The sequence below is a fragment of the Elephas maximus genome, chromosome 27, assembly GCF_024166365.1.
Source record: "Elephas maximus indicus isolate mEleMax1 chromosome 27, mEleMax1 primary haplotype, whole genome shotgun sequence".
Classification (NCBI taxonomy): Eukaryota; Metazoa; Chordata; class Mammalia; order Proboscidea; family Elephantidae; genus Elephas; species Elephas maximus.
In genome coordinates, this window is record NC_064845.1 from 13543526 (window position 1) to 13564472 (window position 20947).

Here is a 20947-nt window from a genome sequence, read left to right on the forward strand (position 1 = left end):
ATGGGCCTGCTGGTTGAACAAAGGATTGAACTCCTTAAAATTTCAAAACTACGGATATTCAACTCTTCTCGTTTCACCGAGGCTCATGTGAAGGAAATTCTCTATGATTAGTGACAGAGTCCTCAGCCCTGAGTCCAGCACTTGACAACAAGCCATGCTGCCATTTATCTATCCATTCTCCAAACATTTTGAGCACTCGACTATGCCAGGCACAGGGGCAGATTATTGAATAGGCAAATTAACCACCGTGCTTACCTTGCTTACCAGATCATCTGTAGTGAACGATTTGTGGTGAAACCCATGTGAAATTGTTCACTACAGATTAATAAGTAAGCACAAGCAATCCCGTGCTTACCTTGCTTATGGGGTCATCCACCCGTATTAGGGATTGTAAATTTGAAAAGAGGCTTTGATTCTGTAGGAAGACGCTATGTGGTTGGAAGAGAGATAGATGTCAGCCATATCTAGAAGCAGAAGCCTTGATGTGATGGAAAAATGTGGAACTGTTCACTGCAGATGATCTGGTAAACAACGTAAGCACCATGCTTACATTTTCTATTGGATAATCCACCCCTGCCAAGCACCATGCCCAGCAAAAGAGATGACAGAATCTCGGTCCTAGAGATACCGACCTGGAACAGAATTACTTTAGTTGAAGTGGAGGTCCAGTTGGAATCAACTAGCTTGGCTTCGTAGAGCTCCAAGGGCTTCGGGCTAGACAATTTGAAAAATTTAGATCTCTAAATGCCTTTTAGAACTAATCAATGATTCTAAATTTGTGTGTTGTGTTGTTAAGTGCTGTTGAGTCAACTTAGACTCATAATAGCCCTATAGGATAGAGTAGACCTGTCCCATAGGGTTTCCAAGGCTGTAATCTTTATGGTAGCAGATCACCAGATCTTTGTTCCATGGAGCTATTGTTGGGTTTGAACTGGAGCAGGCCAGTAAACAAAAAATTATCCATGAAAATCATAATTTAATATGATAAATGGTAGTATGGAAGGAAGTGCAAAATACCAAATGTGCCTGGAAGACGGTATGACCATAGGAAGTAGAGAAAACCTCTCAGAGATGGTAACATTTAGCAAGTTCTTTTAGGCACTTTCTATCTTTTTTAAAAAAAGAAAAAATTTTATTATTTGCATGTAAGTACAGGCTGAGATTGCTTAGTGTGAGAGTTCATTCTTCCTCAGAAGGGTACATAATAGTCTTTTCTATGTATTTTCAGATATTTCATACAGTCCTAGCATTAACTTCCAGAATCCATGCCACATCTGACTCCATTAAGATATCTTTGCATCTCTCTTCATTCACTAAACGTAATAGCATTTTTTTGAACTTTAATTCTGTGACCATTGAATTTACCTCTTATAAGATAATACTTATATGAATCTCTTCTTTGTGAGGAAAACTCACCAAGAATATATGCCCTTATGAAATATGGTTTATTATGTTCATTCTTCTGCCTAGAATCCATAAATCATGCCAATCCTAAGAAAGAAAAAGGGGTCAAAGCCCTTATATGAATGATATTTACATTCACTTCCTACCAGCTGTGGTCGGAGCACCATCCTTTCCCTGTGATAGGAGCCCCATTTTTTCACAATATGCACACAGATGAAGTCAGTCTTACATATGTCTCTTCATCAGATGTGATCAAAATATCTTCTCTACCTGAAACCCAGGGCCCTGGTGATGCACTAGTTAAAAACTTGGCTACTAACCAAAAAGGCTGGCAGTTTGAATCCACCAGTTGCTCCTTGGAAACCCTATGGGGCACTCCTACTCTGTCCTGTAGGGTCTCTATGACTTGGAATTGACTTGAGGACAATGGCCTTGTTAGAGATTTAGAGAGACTTAGCAACAAAGAGAAATAAACTTGTCTTCTTCCAAAATAAAGAAACAGGAGATGAGTTTCTCAAGTGGGCTAAATTAAGGCCTCTAGAGCTGAAGTTTACATTGCATAGTTTTACAGATTTAGTTAGTGGATATGTGTTTGTTGTTTAGAGTTTCGTTTTGCTATCTCATTCCACAGTAAGAGAAATCACACCACTTGCAAAACTGAGAAACTTATTAGAATCCTGTGGTGTTGGCCTGCTTCGATTTTCACACAGTGGAGCCAACATGAAATGAAGGCTAAGGCTGCAAACAGAGAATGTGAAACACTTGCAAAAATTCGCAGCTGGAGATGGCACCGCCTAGGCTTTGAGGAAAGGGTCTTCCCACCTTAGCATCCCGCTTCTTCGCAAAAGTAATTTCAGCTCTGGCTTTGTCGGAAAAATCACATCTAGAGTTGAGATCTTAATCGTGCATTGGAATTATACAATACAGATAAGAAAACGGCTACGGAAACTGCCAACAGACTTTTATGCTCGTTTTCATGATTCTAGTTTACCTCAGAAGGGCTTCGAATCACCAGGTGCTTCTTAAATGCCAAGTAGGACCCCTGAGCAATTGGGTTGAAGTGAGGAAAGGCAGAACTAAGTCAATATATGCATCTGTTTTTTGTTGAATTCTTTGTGAGGCACCTTTGCCAATATTCCTAACGGGCAAATTAGGAAAACCTAGTGCGAAAACCACACAGGTGCCTAAATCACGTTAAAAAGAAAAAAAAAAAAAATTCAGAGAAATAAACTTTGGGAAATGCAAATTGGAACAGATGAAAAAAGTTAGACAAAAACTGCCAGAAGCACTAGAGAAAAATACAAATCCAAACCAAAGAGAGAAGCTAATGGATAACCAATAAATCCACTAGTAATTAAAGAAAATTGGTCTTAAAATAGCATACTTTCTTTTTATTTTAAAAAGAAAAATTCCCTAGTATAAGTCTGTCCAAAAGGCTCAAGCGAGGACACTGACTGGGAGAATGTCACAGGTGAACATCCTAATGGAGCTCCTCTGTTCCACTGGGTTACAAAGTCTCCAAAGAAAGGAACATATGCTCAGGAATGACAAATCCATATTGTTTGGCAGAAGATAAGTGCCTTTTCTGCCACTTCCTTTGATTGGTTATTTCTTTTTCGTTTGTTTATTGTGCTTTAGTTGAAGGTTTACAGAGGAAATTAATTTCTTATTAAACAATTAATACACATATTGTTTTGTGACATTGGTTGCCAACCAATGTCAACTCCCCTTCTTGACCTTGGATTCCTCACTTTCATTCCTCCAGCTTTTCTGTCCCTTCCTGCCTTCTCGTCCTTGCCCCTGGTGTGCCCATTTAGTCTCGAATATATGGTTGAGCTATGTGTATTACGCTTGTTTTATGGGCCCGTTTAACCCTGATGGCATAGTGGTTAAGTTCTATAGCCGCTAACCAAAGGGTCGGCAGTTCAAATCCACCAGGCACTCCTTGGAAACTCTATGGGGCAGTTCTACTCTGTCCTATAGGGTAGCTGTGAGTCAGAACAGACTCGACGGCACTGGTTTTTTTCTTTTTTTAATCTTTAGCCAAAACTTGAATCTCAGGAGTGACTTCAATACTGAGTTAAAAGGGAATGTGGGGGCCATACTCTTGAGGTTTTTACAGTCTCTGCCAGACCAGTAAGTCTGGTAATTTTTTTGTGAGTTTGGATTTTGTTCTACATTTTTCTCCAGCTCTGTCCAGGACCCTCTATTATGATTCCTGTCAGACTAATCAGTGGTGCTAGTCGGGCACCATCTTGTCATGCTGGACTCAGTCTGGTGGAGGCTGTGCTAGTTGTGTTCTGTTGGTCCTTTGGACTAACCTTTCCCTTGTGCCTTTGGTTTTCTTCATTCTCTCTTGCTCCAGAATTGGTGGGGCCAATAGACATATCTTAGATGGCCACTCACAAGCTTTTAAGACCCCAGACACTACTCACCAAAGTAGAATGTAGAACATTTTCCATATAAACTATGTTATGCCAATAGAGCTAGATGTCCACCAAGACCATAGTCCCCAGCCCTCAGCCCAGTTAACTCGAACTCTATGGAAGTTTGGATCTTCTATGGAGCTTCTATGACTTTGCCTTGGTCAAGCTGTGCTGACTTCCCCCGTATTGTGTACTGTCTTACCCTTCACTAAAGTTACCACTTATCTATTGTCTAGTTAGTGTTCTTCCCTTCCTACCCCTCCCCTCCCTCAGAGATTGTTTCTTTCTGTGTGTAAGCCTTTTTGTGAGTTTTTATAATAGTGGTCTCATATAGTATTTGTCCTTTTGTGGTTGACTCATTTCATTCAGCATAATGCCCTCCAGATTCATCCATGTTCTGAGATGTTTCACTATTGTTGCTTAGTATTCATTGTGTGTATGTACCACGGTTTATCCATTCATCTGTTGGTAGGCACTTAGGCTGTTTCCGTCTTTTTGCTATTGTGAATAATGCTGCAATGAACATGGGTATATGTACGTCTATTCTTGTGCCAGCTGTTATTTCTCTAGGATATAGTCCTAGGAGCAAGATTGCTGGATTGTATGGTATTTCTATTTCTAGCTTTTTAAGGAAACACCATATCATTTTTGAAAATGATCGTACCATTTTGCATTCCCACCAGCAGTGCACTAATGTTCCAATCTCCTCATGCCTCTCCATTTGTTATTTTCTGGGTTTTCTTTTTTTTTTTTTTTTTTTTTCATTTGTACCAGTAATGTCAGGGTGAGAAGGTATCTCATTTTAGTTTTAACTTGCATTTCTCTAATGGCTTTTTTTTAATGGCTAGTGATCGTGAGCATTTCCTCATATGTCTGCTAGTCACCTGAATTTCTTCTTAGGTGAAGGGTCTGTTCATAGCCTTTACCCATTTTTTAATTGGATTACTTGTCTTTTTGTTGTCAAAGTATTGGATTTGCCTACAGATTTTAGAGATTAGAACTTTGTCAGATATGTTATAGCCAAAATTTTTTTTTTCCCCAGTCTGTAGGTTCTTTTTACCCTTTTGCTGAAGTCTTTTGATGAGCATAAGTGTTTAGTTTTTAGAAGATCCCAGTTATCTAGCTTATCTTCTGGTGTTCCTGTATTGTTAGTTATGGTTTGTATTTTGTTTATGCAGTGTATTAGGACCTCTAGTGTTGGTCCTATTTTTTCTTCCATGATCTTTATGGTTTTTGGTTTTATATTTAGGTCTTTGATGCATTTTGAATTAGTTTTTGTATATGGTATGAGGTATGGGTCCTGTTTCATTTTTTTACAGATGGCACTCCAGTGTTGCCAGCACCATTTGTTAAAAAGAATTTTTCTTTTCTCCATTTAATGGACTTTGGGTCATAGGTAATTATAGGTGGATTGATTTACATCTGGGTTCTTGATTCTGTTCCACTGGTCAATGTGTCAGTCTTTGTACCAATACCAGACTATTTTGACTACCACAGCTATATAGTAGGTTCCCAGGTCAGGTAGCGCAAGGACTCCTACTTTGTTTTTCTTCTTCCGATTGGTTATTTCAGTGTAAGAATGTAAGATTGGTATACCTTTAAAAATGTCACTTGATTCACAGGGGACTCTGACTCAGCCAATATCTGTCTTAAATCATGAAATATAGACCCGAATTTCATCTGGCAAATGCATTTATTAACAAAACTTTGACAAAGTTCACAAGTTCTCCCACACTATTAAAAAAATTAACAACAGTAACATTTGAATAAATTCTCTTTCTTAAAAAATTAAGATGTTATATAAATGGCTGAAGTTCCCTTTGACCTTTAGCTCCAACCCTGGATCTTCCTACCTCCTACTCGTTTGCTATAGGTTCTCCCAATCTGTTGTCTTTAGAATACATATATTAAAACACATAGATTTTGTTGTGTTTGTGTTTCATAAATGGAATCATATAGTAAAAAAGTTTTCTGATATTATTTTGCTCACTGATCGGTAGAACATAGAACTCTTCCATGTTAGTTAGTACACATAGACCTCATTTTGTTTGATCAGCTGCATAGTATTCCTTAGGAATTTTATTATTTACTTTTTTATTCCCCTTTTATGGCACTTAGATTGTTTTTAATTTGTCACTTTACAAACACTTTTCAGTGAACCTCTTTTGGGCACTTCTCAAAATATTTTTCTAGAGTACAACCAGACAAGAGAAATATTGTAAGTTTTAAGTCCTATACTAAAATGGTAAGATATAAAGAATGGCATAAACTGTACCTGTCAGAATCAAAGGGATGAAATTGGAGCTTTCTCAAAAAGAAGCATAAGGAAACAACATGTTGGTTTGGAGGAAACTGTTGAAAGTCAGAGATTCCTGGGTTCAAATACCAATCTCAGTTCCAGACTGAAAACAATCTAAATGTCCATCAATGGGGGATGGCAAGGTACATAATAAAATGCCTAAGGAGTACTTTGGAGTTAATGAAACAAAATAAAGCAGTTCTATATATACTAACATGGAAGAGTGTAATTTTGTGTAACTTCAAACAAATTTACTTAACCTCACCGAGCCCTTAGTTTCTTCTTCAAAATATGGAAATAATAATTTTTAGAGGTACCAACAGCATTGGGTTGTTGTACGATTAAATGATAGAATAGCTGTAAAGCACCTAGTACAACCTAACACGGAGTAGGTACTCAATAAATATTAGCTTCTATTACAATTTTTGCTGCCTACCAAGATGGTGAAGAAATGTTGCCAACCCAAGGCCATATGTTTATTTTTCAACCATGTTTTAGTCATCTACTGTGAGCAAGATTTTACATTACCTGAGTTGAGGAAGATGAAGATGAATTAAACAATCTTTGTGGGAATATGTCTGAGAATATAAGTCACAGCCAGGGTAACCTAAATATAGAAAGGAATGTAGTAAGTGCCATAAAAGAATATGATAATAGACTGCTATTTTTATAATCTGCCCAGTGCTACTTCCTTCTTTAGGGAATAGCAACCCTCTTCTTCAGAAGAACTGCTCCTCCTTCAATCCCAATATTGAAGTAGTTCAGTCAATTATAGAAGCCACCACCCAGGCTGGCCACTACTGACAGCTCAAGAAATACTCATATGGCTTAATCTTGTGATCCAGGCCAGGACAATGTGAGGATTTTTCACACTAAAAATGGAGGGAAGTGAGCAGTTCCCCTCTGATAGCAAAAGCATGAGGTGGGAAGCTTGGATACTACTGGCAGCCAAGTCCCCCAACATGTGGGAGCATCTGGTCTGAAGGAATAAAGAGGCACAGTGACAAAAGTAGAGGCAAAAACAAAGACAAAAATGGTGGGGTTTGAGCCCCTGGTTCCAGCCTCAACCCTGCCCTTTGGTGATAACATGGGATATCATTATTTCTACGAGAGCAGAGATTTCTGTATGTTGTGTTTACCGCTGTAACCCCAGCTTCTAGAACAGCACACAGTGGCACATAGTGGACTCTCGATACATAGTTCCTGAATGAATGAATAAGTGAATTAGAATAAATGAATGGGATCTTGTCATATCTTCCTCTTTTATCTAAGCAAGTTTAATTTTGTATTCTTTCCTTAAAACTAAATCCAAAATTATTTTTAGTAAAATGGAAATTTTTACAATTCTAATTCAGCAGGAAAGAGTGAATGGAAGGTAAGGAGTCAGCAAATATAACATCAGAAAATTTCCCTGAGCATGAGGATACCTAGTGGCTCCAGCCACTATCCCAGATCATATCCTGCCCATCCCTTCTACCACAAACCCAGAGACATTTTGAGTTTTGGTTATAAAAACCTCTGATATAGAATTTAGTCTGATTTAATAAATCAAGCTTGTCTACCTGGGTGCCATTACTGAACACTTTAGAAAAAGGAAATCAAAAGGCAATGTGTTAAATGCCTGCCTCTATTCCTCTTATTTGGGTATGTTTCCCCCCACCGCCCCCTTCCTTCCTTGGACCAACAGGTAAGGCATAAAGAAACGGCTGAGCAGTTAAGGATTGGCAGAAATCTATGAGGCTGGCTTTAAGCTCAATGTCAGCAGACAATTCACAGTAATGAGGTCAGGTTGGCAGTGGTTGAATGTAATACCCAGGATTGAATAGCTAATAAAAAACACCCCGGTATATCTGAAACACACAGCTTACTGAAAATAACATCATTATTGAAAAATTGTACAGTATAACTCAATGTGCAGGACAGGTCAATGACATCTGTAAATTAAAACTAAATAAATGATTGTCCCCCTGGCTGTCAGAACTCTAACAGTTTATCCAACTGGCCTTAGAAAGTTCCCTAGGTGGCATTTTATATGATCCATTCTCTAACATTTATTGAGTACCTAATATGAGTTGTTGGGTAGAGAATGAAAAATCAGATTCAGATCTAAATCTACAGAATTACGCGCTAACCAACCAACCCATTGCTGTCAACTCAATTATGACTCAGAAAGACCCATTAGGTTGGAGTAGAAATGCCTCCATAGGGTTTCCAAGGAGCAGCTGGTGGATTCGAACTGCCAACTTTTTGGTTAGCAGCCAAGCTTTTAAGCACTATGCCCCCAGGTCTCCAAAAATTAGGCTCTATCAGGTGGCTAAAACATGTCCACCAATTGTCAGGGGCAACTGGCCCGGGACAAAAGTGAAATCACATAGACTCCACCACGATGAGGAGCATCAGCTGAGGGACATGCCAGAGAAATGTTCATATCAACAATTGAAGGAACAGCTACTCTTCGATTTCTTCTTGTGCTACTTTGACGATTTTCTCTTATCCCTGGTCTATCTATGGCTTTTGACACCTTATTGCTTCAGTCCAAGCACCTTCTCACGACTTCCATAGACAACATTTACTGGCCCCACCATGTAGCCACTTGGGTCCTAACAGAACCTGCCTGTGCAGGCTGCTCTTGAGTACGTACCACGCCTGGAGACCATTAGTTTGGCTCAGCCTAGCCATGAAAATCATTGGCTCCTACAAAACCATGATACAACGTGGAATGAACCATGCCTGTACACTGCAACAGCCCTAATCACCTGAGTTAAACCGTTCTTTATAAGGAATTCTACAATAACACCAGATGGTCAGTTATGTGATATACATATGTATCCATTATGCATTCTCATATGTATGCATTTATAAGCACATGTTAATCATAAATGGTTTATGTTGATAAACTCCCTGTGTGTTGATCAGCGCTGTTGCGGGGGCAGGGGGGAGGAAACCAATTTATCGTGCTTATTATATCTCAAAAAAAAAATTTTTCTTTTTTATTATATCTCTGCCCTCCATTTATTAGCCATCTTCTTATATACGCCTAGCCTCCTACCTCAAAACATTTCTATCAGTTTTGTTGTTGTTAGGTGCCATCGGGTCAGTTCCAAATCATATCAACCCTATGTAAAACAAAATGAAACAGTGCCCAGTCCTGGACCGTCCTCACAATTGTTGCTATGCTTGAGCTCATCATTGCATCCATCTCGTTGAGGGTCTTCCTCTCTTCCACTGACCCTCTACTTTACCAAGCATGATGTCCTTCTCCAGGGACTGGTCCTTCCTGATAACACTTCCAAAGTACTCAAGACAAAGTCTTGCCATCCTCACTTCTATGAAGCATTCTGGCTGTACTTCCTCCAAGACAGGTTTTTTTGTCCTTCTGCCAGTGCGTGGTATATTCAATATTCTTTGCCAACACAAACACCTATTGGTTTACTCCCACTGAATTACAAATACAGTAAAAGAAACAATAAAACTAAACTTTATTGTTTCTTTCCCTTCCTGGATCTTACCCCTAAAATACTCTGTTGACTCTTCTCCCACAAATAAATGTCTTAGAAGCAGATTCTTATACTCTATTATTCTTTTGGCCCATAATAGAATTCAGAGGCAAGCCAAATGTTAAAATGAAAGGAAAATTAAAATACCTAGATATTGAGATCTGCTGAGAAACTACACACATGGAAAAGCCTTGAATGTATACTCTAAAATTAGACCAGGCGTTGGATAGCTTTTTTTCTTTCAAGTTTGGACCCTTTGACTGAGTTTCCACATTCTGCTGGATCATTTAACCTGATAACCATCTTACTTAGATGGCTGTGGCACAGTATCTGTGGTAATTATGGCTGGAGAGATTCTCCCAAAGATGGCCAGCAGAATCATTTCATCCAGGAGAAAAATAAAATTGGGCTATGTCACATTGGCATGTTGAGATTTGGCCATTGAATACTAAAGTGGATTTGGATCCCAGAGATCATCTACATGACCAATGGCTCTCCAAGTGAGGTCTTTGAGCCAGCAGCATCAGCATCACCTGAGAACTTGTTGGCAATATACCTTCTTGGCCCCACCCCAGATCTACTAAATTTGAAACTCTGAAGAAGGATGCCCAGTCTGTTTTACCAAGCCCTCCAGGTGATTCTGACGCATATTCAAGTTTTAGAGCCCTGGTGTAGACAGATTCTTACTTTGGAGATGAACAAAATGAACCCCATAGAGGTTAAACAAGTTGCCCATGAAAGTGACAGGAATCAGGTGGAAATCTCACACAACACAAAGTAAGGATACTATTAGAATGCTAGAAAACCACCATTTCAGACCTCAGTACTTTTGTTAGTCAGGGTATTCACAGGAATCACTTGACATGTTTAACTTAGGATAATTTTTATCTGTTTACACAGGTATGGGTGAAGTGTAAGAAAACCTCAAAGGCTAGTGCAATTACCCAGAGTTAGCAACAGCAAAGAAGCCTATCCTACACATAGGCCTGAAGGGCAAAGGGACAAGGGGAGAAAGTTATATGGAGAAAGGAGCTTTGAAAAATGCTATGATCTGATCTTCATCCAGGGACACAGCCAGCCTGCTGCCACCTCACACAGGGAAATCCAAGAGTCAAAAATCCCTGGCCTCGCTCTCTCCCTCCCTCTGATTTTCTGTTAGGATTCCTCTTTGGGAAAACCAGCTAGAAACCAAAAGGCAAAGGAATCCATGGTACAATCCATACAAGCAGTCTCCACAGGTAATAAGTAGGGAGTGAGAAGAAAGATGGAGAGTGGATTTGGAAGGGTAAAGAGAAGATATGTAACACAACACACAATCCAGAACGGTCGGTAATTCCTGGGATTCACAAAGAATACCAAGAATTCATCCCTTTCTTCTGTCCTCCAACTATGTTCTCCTTAAGAAGGGAATCATAACACACTAACCATCCACCAGTCAAAAAGTTAGGTGTATATAATTACTAGTTTTCTCCCAATGACCATTCTTTCCTTCTTTTTCAGATTTTAGCAAGGGATGTGGCCCTGGTGGCACAGTGGTTAAGCGTTCAGCTGCTAACCAAAAGGCTGGCAGTTCGAATCCACCAACCACTCCTTGGAAACCCTATAGGGCAGTTCTACTCTGTTCTATAGGGTCACTATGAGTCAGAATCAACTAGACGACAATGGTTTTTTTGTTTGTTTTGGTGGCCACCCAGCTAAAAGTTAACATTACTCAGTCTCAGTTGTAGTTAGTTATGCAATGTGACCAAGTTCTGGCCAATGGTACATAAGTGCAAACAGTGTACAATAGTATAGAAGTACAAATGGTACCTAGGTACAAAAAAGGGATATCAGCTGTATCTAGTTATACCTAATATAATCTATATGTACTAACATGGTGTTCTCAGTTTGACCCAAAGGGATAGTGGGTGTCTTGGAACGTCTGTCAGGTGTGCCACAACAAAATGAGACCCACACAGGAAGGCCAGAAAATTAATAGAAATTTATTACACACTGGTCACAGAGACAGGGAGGCCCAGCAGACCCTGTTGCAGGGCCATACAGGGGGGTTGCACCTGGCGACAAGGTCACAACAAGTTGGAATGCAGGAGGGGGCTTATGTATGGCAAGCAGGGTGGGATTAGCTAGGTTTCTTGGGCTTCCCGGCGAGTGGGCATTTTCAATACTTCTGCAGGCCCAAGGAGCATAGGGCCTGTCCCTAGTTGTTGGGTACCTGACTCTGGGGTGATTAGGATAGGTGCATAGTGGCTCAAGGGTGTGAAAACTTAATAAGGAGAGAGATTGGAGAGTGGACTTAATCAGCTGCTCAAGAAGTAGAAGGGATTGGCCAGGGCCTCGAAATTAGGTCAAGACAGCATATAAAGAAAATAGTACATGGCAAAATCAGTAAAGGCATGTTACTGAGTTAAAGAAAAGCAACTCAATGTGGAATGGTATTATTTATTATTTATGGGCAATATATTTATGTAAGGAAATGTACAGAAAAGGAATGCAAATACACACAGAGGAGCCGATAAAGGGGCTATGATTGGGGATGGAAATCAAAGGGCAATTTCATCTCACAGGGAAAATATATTCAAGATTAGATATGAAATTACTATGTTTACAAAAATCTGTTCTGTTTTTCTCCAGTTTGGGCAGATTCTTGACCTAGCTGAGCTCTTCAACTTGAAATCTGACGCCTCCAACAATAGTGGTGACACCTAGTGAGAAAAGGATCTTGGAGTTGGGTAACATTTTTAGTTCTTAATTGTGTTTTCAGTAACTAAACCATGGTAGCCTAGCCTGCTCTTGATTGTTGGAGTAACTTGTACTTTTGGCTACATCATCTGCAAAGTTTTTAGTCATTAACTCTTAGGTTAACAGGACATGTGCATTATATGTTGTGTTGTCTGGGATCAAACCCACAAATATATAGAAGAGGCTAGATATTGGATGAGACAAAATACAATCTGGTTATGAGACCAATGATCAGGAAATATTATAATTTGGCTTACGTTGGTGAGGGCAAAAAAAGAAGTCATTCTTATATCTCTATTGGAAATTGAAGTGGTGATTTGAATAACAGATTTGGACTATTCCAGGAAGGATACTTTTAAACGCACATGGAATTCTCTTGGTCTAGACAGAGATGTATAGAATAGGGTTCCTTGAAATAGGCATGTCCCGACATCCACGTTCCCACTGAAGGGAAGTTAAGAGTGATCCCTGTGGAAGAAATATCCAGCATGGAGCATATGGAGAACTACTCTGAGCACTAGTGCCTATTACAAGAATAGAGTAGAGTTATAATTAAAGGAGCCAATGAATCACGAAGGACTACGGTAACATGGCAACCCTCGGACAATGGAATGAAGAAATAGGTCACAGCTCTCTCTGGTAGTAGGACAATGTTATTTCTGAGTTCAGTACCCGGACCTGGTTAAGAGGAGATTACTTTGGAAAGAAAAGTGTAGAGGCTAAGACTTTACACGATTTAGTGTGGGGTGTTTTAATAATAGGGATATGGCTCTTCTTCTGATAGCAAGGTTTTAAAGCAGCAAAGTTATTTAAAGGGAAAATGAAGTAAGGAAAACAGATGGGGGGAAGCGTGAAAGAGACTCTTTGTAAGATAAAATTTCAGAAGACATTTGTAAAAGGTGGGTAGATGTTGAGAGGTTAGAATACTGATCAGAAGGAGAACTTAGGGAAGGGCATAAGTCTAGCTAAAAGAAAGAGGAGTTAAAATACTAAATTTAGGAGAAATTATTTAAGTGAGCCAGATCATGTGGTGGAAGAGAGAAAAAACAGGAAGAAAACAGGCATCACTTTAGCCTCAAGAGAAAGAATAACCAGAGAGAATTAAAGGACTCTCCTCCCACGAGAGCTAGATGGTGCCCAACTACCACCAACAACCGCTCTAACAGGGATTACAACAGAGAGCCCTGGACAGAGCAGGAGAAAAACGTACAACAAAGTTCAAATTCACTAACAAAAGACAGACTTACTGGCCTGACAGACACTGGAGGAACCCCTGAAACTATGGCCCCTGGACACCCTGCTGACTCAGAGCTGAAAAGCTCTCCCAAAACCCACTTTTCAGACAAAGATGAGGCAACCCTGTATAACAAGCAATAACATGCATGAGGAAATGTGCTTCTCAGTTCTATTAAATACATGAGGCAAAATAGGTAACTCCTGCCCAAAAATAAGACGAGAAGCCAGGAAGGGACACAGGCAACCTGGAGTGGAAAGGGGGAGCATGCATTGTGGGGATTGCAACCAATGTCACAAAATAATATGTGCATAAATTTTTGAATGAGAAATGAACTCAGGTTATAAACTTTCACCTAAACCACAATAAAAATAAAATTAAAAAAAAAAAGAATTAGAGTTCTTTGTATATACCGGAAACCCTGGTAGTGTAGTGGTTAAGTGCTTTGATTGCTAACCAAAAGGTAGGCAGTTCGAATCCACTAGGCGCTCCTTGGAAACTCTATGGGGCAGTTCTACTCTGTCCTGTACTTTAGCTTCTCGAGTTGCCCTTTGAAATCTTCTACTCAGTTCCTTTACTTTATCATTTCTTCCTTTTGCTTTAGCTGCTCGACGTTCAAGAGCAAGTTTGAGAGTCTCCTCTGACATCCATCTTGGTCTTCTCCTCCCTTCCTGTCTTTTCAATGACCTCTTGCTTTCTTCATATACAATGTCGTTGATGTTATTCCATAACTAGCTGGTCTTCAGTCATTAGTGTTCAACATGTCAAATCTGCTCTTGAGATGGTCTCTAAATTCAGGTGGGATATACTCAAGATCATATTTTGGCTCTCGTGGACTGGCTCTGATTTTCTTCAGTTTCAACTTGATCATATGAGCAATTGATGGCCTGTTTCACAGTCGGCCCCTGGCCTTGTTCTGACTGATGATATTGAGCTTTTCCATTGTCTCTTTCCACAGATATAGTCCATTTGATTCCTGGTATTCCATCTAGTGAGGACTATATGTATAAAAGTTGCCATTTATGTTGGTGAAAAAAGGGTTGCTGTGAGTCGAAGCCCTGCTGGTAGCTGGCTGGTTGAGTGCCTGGCTGCTAACCAAAAGGCTGACAGTTTGAAAACCATCAACCACTCTGTGGAAGAAAGATATGGCAGTCTGATACTGTAAAAATTACAGCCTTGGAAACCCTATGGGACAGTTCTACTTTATCCTATAGGGCAGCTGTGAGTTAGAATTGACTCAAGGGCAATGGTTTTTTTTAGTTTTAGGGTATATATTCCATTTCTACTTGGCATGACAATAGGATCCTCACATTATACAGATGTCATTATAATGAAAAAAAAACTGTAAATAGAATTTTTTTTTTTTTTTTTTGTAGAGAAAGGACCACACAGCTTACACTTTGAAGAAAATCTGGGAGGGGTTTTTGTTACAAGACAAATAATGATGTCAAATGGGAAAGACGTGACCTGTGTATTAAAAGTTTCCCTTGTACCTGGGGCTGGGAAGAGCTTCTAGGTTCTGCATACCTCTTGTTTCTACTGATTCTAGTTGGTGTCAGAGTCAAGCAATAAATCATATAGTGATATACTCACATTTTATCATAAGTTTTATTCCAGCCTCAATGCTCAGACAAACATCAAAATCAAAAGGGAGGTCCAGAAAAGGCAGGTACTCACTAAGTTTGTGCCTGCAGCCAAATACGGGAGGTGGTTGGAATACTGCCCTACAGGCACTCCAAGGGATAAGGAATATGGCGACCAGGGCTGTAGAGATTATCCTCTGCCTAGACTAGAGCTCCTTCAGGTAGCCTAAACTGGCATACCCATAGCTTTACAACTCAAATCGCCACTCTCTTTTTTCTACCTTTACCTTTCACTATTTCCTGCTGCACCTGGCTCTACTCAACAAAACTCCACCCCTACACTAGCATGTGGCCCTGAGCAGGTTAGATGATACCTCTGAGATAGTTATGGAAGAAATGCTAGGGTCTTACAAATACCAGGACCAGTTCCAGAAAGGGCATCAGCTAAAAGGACCAGAGAGAAAACCTGCCTCCTGTCTCCAGAGCATGCTGGATTGTGTTATGTCCTTTAAGCAAACCTGAGAAAATTCTAGACCTGCCTCCCCACACAGGATAGAGGGCCAGGGGACAGAGGCATCCATTCTATTCCCTATGCTGCTCAGTCCCTTGCACCATGCCACTACTATGGACAAACAGCCAAATATAATCCTATTTTAGGTCTCCACCCCAAATGCCTATCTTTCCCTGCTACTTCTTTAGCTCTGTGTGCCCACCTCCCCCCACACCCTTCAGGCCCTCCTAGTTTGACATGTAATACATTTGGACATTTTTGTCTAACTTTGCCCCTACAGCCTCTCTCGGACATGCCACAGTGCATAGTAGCACAGGTTGTGTACTACCCAATGCCATAATGCCATTCACATAGTGGTCCTCTGACACTATTGATACAGATCCTCTGGCTTCATACACTCCTGACTGCAAACACGAGGTGCTCCCACCTTTTCCCCTGATCCTGGGAGACCTGTGCAGGCTGGGCTAGCCCCAAAAAAGAGAAGAGGCTCGTACTGAGTTCACAGAGGTAGAGAACTAAGCCAATGAGAAATGAGCAACCCAGGAACTACTGTTTACATGCAGCCAGGCCAGTTTTCAGACGTGACTGATTTAATCTCAGCATCAAAGGTTTGAAAGCTGCGTTTGAGTTGTTATTTCTCAAACATAGCCAGATATAAACATTTTATTAACTCAGAAGCAGTGCTAGTTTTAAATTTTGATTGTGAGTTTATTTACTTATTGCTTCATATCTTTTCAAGATTAAACTTCAAAAGTTCAATTGAATTTTGCCTTGTGTTATATGGAATTGTATCCCCCCAAAAATATGTGCTGTAAATCCTAATCCCTATACTTGGGGATGTAATGCCATTTGGGAATCGGGTTTTCTTTGTTATGTTAATGAGGCCATATCAATGTAGGGTGTGCCTTAAAACAATCGCCTTTAGATATAAAATGAGCAGATATGGCACAAAGAAGCAAGCAGAGATGGAGAAAGATAGATGCCATACCATGTGAAGATTACCAAGGGACCAAGGCACAGAAGCCGAAAAGAGACAAAGGTCTAACACCAGACCCGACAGAGAGAGAAAACCTTCCCCTAGCACCAGTGCCCTGAATTCATACTTCTGGCCTTCTAAACTGTGAGAAAACAAATATCTGTTTGTTAAAGCCACCCACTTGTGGTATTTCTGTTATAGCAGTTCTGAATAACAATGACACCTTGTAATTCTACCTAGATTTGTTTCCCTCTCTTCCCTAAAAACACCACTCTCCTGAAGTACGTATGTGTCCTTTCAGTCCATGTGTTTCTCCTTTCAGTTCCTGTGTGAATCATATGAATAATACTTAGGTTTGGGGGGATCATTTTCATTTTATGTGATTGGCATTATAAGGTATCATCCTGCACCTTGCTCTTTTCACTCAAATCAAATTTTTGAAATTTATGTATCGGATTCATACTCTTCACCAATTTTTATTTAGTTGTCTTTTTCTTATTAATTGTTGGAGTACTTTATACATCCTGGAAATGCTTCCTTTGTCAGAAAAAAAAATGTATATATATAGAACAAAATCCTGGCTCTACTTTTGAAAAATAGCCAATGAAAAACCTATGGATCACAATGGTCCTATCTGCAATCCACCATGGGGATGGTGCAGGACAAGGCGGCACTTTGTTCCATTGTGCACGGGGTCACCTTGAGTCAGGGGCCAACTCAATGGCAGCTAACAAAAACAACAAATATATATATATATACATATATATATATATGCTCTAGTCTAGTGCTAGTTTTTTAATTTGTTTATGGTATCTTTGATCATACAGATATTTTTATGTTATGGTAGTCAAATTCATCAATATTTTACATTCTGATTCTAGCCAAAATATTATTCCTTACATTGCAGTCATAACAATATCATCCTTTGTTTTTGCCAAAAGTTTTATTTTTTTATAATTGTTGTTGTGTTGTTAGGTGCCGTCGAGTCAGTTCTGACTCATAGCGACCCTATGTACAACAGAAAAAAACACTGCCCAGTCCTGTGCCATCCTTACAATCATTGCTATGTTTGAGCCCATCGTTGCAGACACTGTGTCAATTCATCACCGATCCTCTACTTTACCAAGCATGACGTTCTTCTCTAGGGACTATTCCCTCCTGATAACATGTCCAAAGTAAGTGAAACAAAGTCTCACCTTCCTCACTTCTCAGGAGCACTCTGGCTGTACTTCTTTCAAGACAGATTTGTTCTTTTTTCTGTCCCAAACCCAAACCTTATGCTGTCTAGTCCATTCCTACTCATAGCGATCTTATAGGACAGAGTAGAACTGACCCATACGGTTTCCAAGGAGCAGCTGTTGGATTCAAACTGCCAACCTTTTGGTTAACAGCCAAATGCTTAACTACTGCGTCACCAGGGCTCCTTCTTCTGGCAGTCCATGGTATATTCAGTATTTCTCGCCAATATCGCAATTCAAAGGCATCAAATTCTTCTTCAATCTTCCTTATTCATTGCCCAGCTTTTCCATATACATAAGGCAATTGAAAATACCATGGCTTGGGTCAGGCGCACCTTAGTCCTTATTTTCATGATTAGGTATCAACTTTTCCTTCACGCAGTTTACAGTACAAGCCATTTGTTGCCAGTGGTGTGCAATGGCCTCTCCATCGTTACCAAACTCCCATAAACGCGTGTATGTGTTCTGGGCTTCTTTATTCGGTTCCATTAATCAATTTCACTAACACTTCACCAATGCCACATGGTCCTATTATAAAGTCTTTTTAAACAAACATTGATATTTGGTACATCAAGATCCTCCTCCTTGTTTTTGTTTCTTTCTTTAAAATTATGTAGGCTATTCTTGGCCTTCTTCTCATCCATTTGTATTATAAGAACTACTTGTCAAGTTACATACACACACACACACACACTTACATGCAAAAGAAAAATGGTTTTAATTTTTGTTAGTATTTTTTTAAACTTACAGATAAGCATAGATTCTTCCCATCAATAAATATATTTCTCCATATATTCAGGACCTGTTTATACCTTTCAGTAAATTTTATAATTTTCTCCATAAAGATCTTAAACAATGTTGCTAAATTTAATCCTAATTTCATTACTATTATGAATGAGTTCATCTTTAATTCATTACATTTTTGAATTGGTTATTCCTCATGTATTGGGAAACCATGAATTTTAAAATGTTGACCTGAATCCAGAAAACTTGTTGAACTTTCTTAATACTTCTAATAGATTACCAATAGATTCTGTTAGATTTTCCAACTAAACAATTTTATCAGCTGCACCTAATGGTAATTTTCTTTCCAAACTTTTGTTGTTGTTGTTGTTAGCTGCCATTGAGTCAGTCCTGACTCATAGCAACCCTATGTACAACAAAACAAAAAGCTGCCCAATCCTGCGCCATCCTCACAATCATCACTATGTCTGAGCCCATAATTGCAGCCACCATGTCAGTTCATCTTGCGAGTATCTTCCTCTTTTTTGCTAACCCTTTACCTTACCAAGCATTATGTCCTTCTCCAGGGACAGGTCTCTCCTAATAACATGTCCAAACTATGTGAGACAAAGCCTTGCCACCTTCTCTTCTAAGGAGCATTCTGGCTGTATTTCTAAGACAGATGTATTCGTTCTTCTGGCAGTCCATGGTGTATTCAATATTCTTTATCAATACCATAATTTGAAGGCATCAATTCTTCTTTAGGTCTTCCTTATTCGTTGCCCAGCTTTTGCATGCATATGAGGCAATTGAAAATGCCATGACTTGGGTCAGGCACACCTTAGTCCTCAAAGTGACATCTTTGCTTTTTAACACTTTAAAGAGACCTTTTGCAGTAGATTTGCCCAACACAATGCATCTTGTGATTTCTTGACTGCTGCTTCCATGGGAGTTGATTGTGGATCCAAATAAAATGAAATCCTTAACAACTTCAATATTCTCTCCATTTATCATGATATTGCATACTGATTCAGTTGTGACGATTTTTATTTTCAATTTCTTTTTCTTACTCTATTACATTGGCTAGGGCCACAAGGACACTGAAGAATAACAGTAGTGATAGAGGTATCTTTGTTTTGTTCTTGATTTTAGTGGAAATTCTTCTACATTGTCAGCATTAATTATAATGTTTTCATATGTTTGAAGTTTTTAATAATCTTTTTTCACATAAGGGGAGTTGTCTTTTAGATGCTAAGGATTTTAATCATGAACATTCATGAATTTTATTAGATTTTTTTTAAGCTTCAATTGTGATGATTATTTTTTTTCTCTTTCAATGTGTTATTGGCTATGTTACATTAATGAATTTTCTGCAGTTAAGACGTCTTTAATTCTTGGGATAAACTGAATTGTCAGGATATGTCTTATATGATGCTAGATTTTGTTTGTTGATATTTAGAATTTTTTCACCTCTGTTTGTAAATCAGTTTCTCTTTTTTGTACACAGTCTGTCCAATTTTGGTAACATATTTATATGAGTTAAAAGTTACTTAGAAAGTTTTCCCTCTGGAACACTTTATATAAAAAAGATTACTCTTGAAGTTTTGAAGAAATAAAATCCTCTGTGCTTGGAAGAAGGAGGAGATTTAGGCCCCAAATCAGTCTCTTTAATAGTTATTTGATCAATTAGGCTTTATTTCCCTTTCAATCAATCTTAGCCAGCTATTTTTCTAAAAATGTATATATTACCTCAAAGTTATTAAAAAATTGGGCATAAAATGGTTAATTTTCTCATAGCTTTTATATAACTATTGTATCTGTAGTTATGTTTCCTTTTGATTTCAGAAATTGTTTATTTGTGCTTTATCTCCCTTTTCCTTGATAGTATAAATTTATCAATTGTATGAATCTTTTTGAATATTCAATTTTGAGTGTTCGTTAATCATTCCAATCACTTCCTTAGCTATATCCCACAAGTTCTGAAGTGTAATTTTTTGGTTTTTCATTCTAAATATTTCAAGTCTTTCATTATAATTTTCTAAACACAGGAATTATTTACAAGTGCAGCTTTAGTGTCCAAAGACATGGATTTCTATTGCTTTCTATTGTTCATTTCTAATTGTATTACTTTATGTTCAGATAGCATATTTTATATGATACAGATTCTTAGCATATCATTGAAACTTCCTTTGTAGCCAATTTTTGTAAATTTACCCTGTGTGCTTAAAAAGCAAATATATATGTGTATATATACATGTATGTATACATATATATGTGTGTGTGTATATACATATCTGTGTATGTATATTTTTTTTGG